This window comes from Zingiber officinale, chromosome 2A (assembly GCF_018446385.1).
Source record: "Zingiber officinale cultivar Zhangliang chromosome 2A, Zo_v1.1, whole genome shotgun sequence".
NCBI classification, from domain to species: domain Eukaryota; kingdom Viridiplantae; phylum Streptophyta; class Magnoliopsida; order Zingiberales; family Zingiberaceae; genus Zingiber; species Zingiber officinale.
In genome coordinates, this window is record NC_055988.1 from 49,406,293 (window position 1) to 49,410,538 (window position 4,246).

Consider the following 4,246-nt stretch of genomic DNA (forward strand, 5'->3'; position numbering starts at 1 on the left):
TTTAGAGTAGTGTTCCCTATATCATCTCACTATCGATTCAACTAATCGATTGATATAGGTATGAACCTTCTACTCAAGGACGCTATTATACTTAGTCTATTTGGCACTAATATAAATAAGTATAATAACCAAACAAATGCCTTTATTAATATACAAGAATATGATATACATGAGTCCATATAATCATCAAATGATTGGCTCTAGGGCTCTAACTAACACCCATATTCTCAAATTTCTTTGTAAGAGCGCCCAATTTTGCAGACAAAAGAGTGACTGCATCTACATCAAACTTCCCTGATGCTTTAATTGTTGGGTTTACAGAAGAATAGCCACCACTTCTTTCATTTGCCCATTGATGATGATTTCGTGCTACACTGTCAATCATTTCTTCAGCTTCATCTAAACTTTTATTCATAAGTGCCCCTCCAGCAGCTGAATCAAGGGACACTTTGGTATGATAGTTGATACCATTATAAAAAGTGTGCAACACTAACCATCTTTCTAACCCATGATGTGGGCATTGTCTGAGCATACTATTATATCTATCCCATGCTTCAAAAAGAGATTCTGAGTCAGTTTGCTTGAAGCTTGCAATTAAATTTCTCATATGAGCTGTTTGGCTTGGTGGATAGAATTTATCAAGAAACTGTTGCTCACACTGCTCCCAAGTGGTGATGCTATTAGGGGCTAAAGAATTCAACCATTGCTTTGCCCTATCTCTTAAAGAAAACCCAAATAATAATAATCTAACTGCTTCTGAAGGAACTCCATTCATTTTCATGGTACCACATATTTCATAAAAGACCTCTAAGTGTTGATTGGGGTCTTCATGAGGTCCTCCACCAAATTGGTTCTGCTGCACCATAGATATAATTGCGGGTTTGATCTCAAAGTTATTAGCTTCCACTGAAGGTCTTGAAATACTAGATCGAAAACCTCTTGCATAAGGTGCAGCATAATCCTTGAGTGGTTTATTCGCCATGTTCAAATGTTCCTGTTTTTCAATTTACCTTTGCAGAATTCTTCATTTATGTTAAGTTCTGTCAATCTCAGGGTCAAAAGGAAAGAATTCCCCTGCAAAGTTAGATCTTCGCATACACAAGAACAAGATAGCAAATGACAATTAAACAGAAAATGAAAAATAAAAGAATCAAAAATACAGAATTGAATTTGTACAAAAAGAATTAACAAGAAGTAAAAGTTATACAAGAAAGTAAAATCAGAAATCTAATGATTAGTTACAACTATGCAATATGAAAGGAAAACAAATGTTATGTTTAGTCTAACTCAATTGATAATTCCTAATGTTATAGCGCAGTCCCCGGCAAAAACTTGTTAGCTCCGCAAGTGTACGAAAATGTCGCAAGTAATATAAAAGATTATCGTATCCACAGGGACTGGAATAAGCACTAGAAATGTCTCAATGCGAATTAGCTAAACAATTATCCAATTGTTTCAAATGTAAAGTGAAGGTAAACAAATCTAATATTAAAGATCGACAAACAAGAGTTTAGTGTTTTGGGTTAAGATAAAGGGAGATTCTAGGAGTTTCGGTTTCTTTGTAAGATTTCTTGAATGTAAATGGTTCACCAATTCTTATCCCTCAATTGCCAAACACTTGTAGAAAGTTGTCGGTTCTCTCTAGCAATAGATAACCGGCTAAGGACTAAGAAATGTATCTAAATATGATCAATTAGACATGAACCTACGTTGTCCTTACACAGAAGCGCACCTATTAGTATGCCTTCCTCGGATATCAACATAGAAGCCCACAACTTATTAATCTATCAAGATACAAGAAACTAATCACAAGATCCATCCTACTCTCTTGAATATTCCTATTTCCTCTTCAAGATTATCTCTCAAACATCCTTACACGGGCATGCACCTGTCACGTGGATCCCTCGGATGATCGAGTGAAAGTTTATCTTTACAAGTCCACAAGAAATCCAAACAATCAATCAAGAATAAGAATTAAGCACAAATCACCATTAATCATTCAAGATCTAATTGATACAAGCAAGACAATGTCATTGAAACAAGAAAATGGCAAATCCATAAGAGATTACATCAATCCATCATACAAATACTCCCTTAATCCTAGAATACAAGATCTACTCCATGAATCGAGGAAGAACACCCGAAGAAATAAAGATTACAAGCATTTCTTAAATCCCCAATCCAAGAAACCAAGAAAAGGGGAAAGAGAAAACTTATCTACGAAGAAGCCTCGTCTTCGGATCCAATCCTCGCTCCGGAGTCGAAATCGTCAAGAACTCCCCTCGAATCGCCCAGAAATCCTCCCAAGAATGGGAGGAAACCACCAAATCTTTCCTTCTCCCAAAGGGGGAGAGATCCCCTTTCAATTCATGAAGGAGGGTTTAAATAGAGGAGGAAATCGGGTGCCACATGGCCCCGTGACACAGCCGTGTGAAATTCACACGGCCATGTCCAGTTCCTTTTCTGCCAAAGCTACACGGCCGTGTGACTCACCTTGCTAGGACCCTTCTGTTCTCTGGAAATACTACACGGTCGTGTGGTGCACACGGCCACCACCTGCTTGGCCTCTGGAAACCTCACACGGCCGTGTGGTGCACACGGCCATCACCTGCTTGGCCTCTGGAAACCTCACACGGCCGTGTAGATCTACACGGCCATGTAAGGCATCTGCTCTAATTTCTTCAAATCAAGACACGGCCGTGTGAGATTCACACGGCCATGTCCTCTTCCCTTCCTGTTAAAACCACACGGTCGTGTGTGGTACACGGCCTGATGCTCTCTCCCTTCAATTCCTTCCAAGCTTGCCCGAGGACGCATAATCTTCACCAATTTCGACTCCTGTGTACAGAAAATGCACAAAAAGCAGATCTCCGAACCAAAAGAGTAAATATGCTAAAAGGAAAGCTGGAAGTATAAAAGTGCATAGATCAAGCATGCTCAAAGTATGTAAATGTGCATAAAAACATGCATAAAAGAGTATATAATCTACGCACATCAGTCAAGGAGTTTCATCTTCATCCTTCTTTCCCTATCTATTGTGAGAAATTGTTAAATCATCGACTTTCTATTCTTAAGTGGCTACGGGTTGATCTCCTATACCTGTTTGGCTTAAGCCCTGTCAGACCTGATACTCGAGTTCCTTTAGGTAACACCTTATTTCTTTTTTCTTATTTTTAACTAACTAAACTATTTTTCTTCTCTATGTAGTGGATAGCTTCTATGATGCTTTGATTGACGAGGAACTACGTCTGGAAGAAGATGTTATTCGCGCCAAAGAAGCCGAACTTCTGGCTGCTATTGTTCTTCCCCCTCCAATAGAAGAACCAGCCCCTTTAGCTGAAGCACCCAGTTCTTCAGGCATTCTTGAAGCTCCTGAAGGTCCTTCCGCAGAGATCCTTGCCAGTTCTTTACCTGCTGTTACTTCTCTAGCAGCTGTTGCTGTCTCCTCATCTGCCCCTCTTCCCCTCATTGAGCTCACGTCTCCCGGTAGCTCCGGTAAATCGATAACTGAACTTTCTAAGGGTAAACGCCCAGGGCGCAAACTTACCAGAGCTCCTCCGTCAAAAAGGAGGCTCATTCTCCCTGCTGACGAGCCAGTTTCAGAAGGTTTTGCTTCGGCTGACCTTCCTTCTGATGAGCCGACATTGGCGGAACTTTATCCTTCCCTTAGTTTTCCTGCCTCACCCTTCTCTAATGCCAGCGCTTCTGGTGATGTATCTTTCATTTTTTCCCCCTATCTATTCTGACTTCTGGGTCTTTGCCTTCCTCACCTTCTTCTTATTTAGTCTTTGCTCCTCCATCTATTCCTACTTCCTCCTTTTCTACTGGTTCTTCTACTATTCCTGTTCTCCCCATACTTCTAGGAGGTTCCTTTGCTGGCGCTTGGGATGAAATTCGTCCCCTTTTTGAAGATCTTTCTATTCCTGAGGCAGTTGATCGCTTCTCTCATAAGGAGAATCAGGTGTGCTTACTAACGCCTGTTTTCTATTTCTTGACTGTTATCTTATGGCTTTTCATTATACTTCCAGCGATGGATAGAAAATATGGGTTTTTCTCGACTACTGCACAACTTATATACTGAGAACAAGAGGTTGAGATCTGAAAATGATAAGCTAAAACAAGAGGTCGCTGAGTTATCTTCTGCTGTGTTTTCTGCTGCTGCCAAGAAACAACTCGAAGCACAAATTGAAAGTCTTCAGACAAAATTTAAATCGGTTACGGACCTTAACCAAGAATTGACTTCCAA

The 4,246-nt window shown here is 40.2% G+C and overlaps 1 non-coding gene across 1 annotated transcript; it reads left to right on the forward strand.

The window, feature by feature from the left end:
* The first annotated feature begins 503 nt into the window (after nt 1–503).
* Nucleotides 504–609, forward strand: LOC122044683. Its single transcript, XR_006129704.1, has one exon. It is a non-coding gene; the product is annotated as a small nucleolar RNA R71 (small nucleolar RNA).
* The last annotated feature ends 3,637 nt before the right edge of the window (nt 610–4,246 follow it).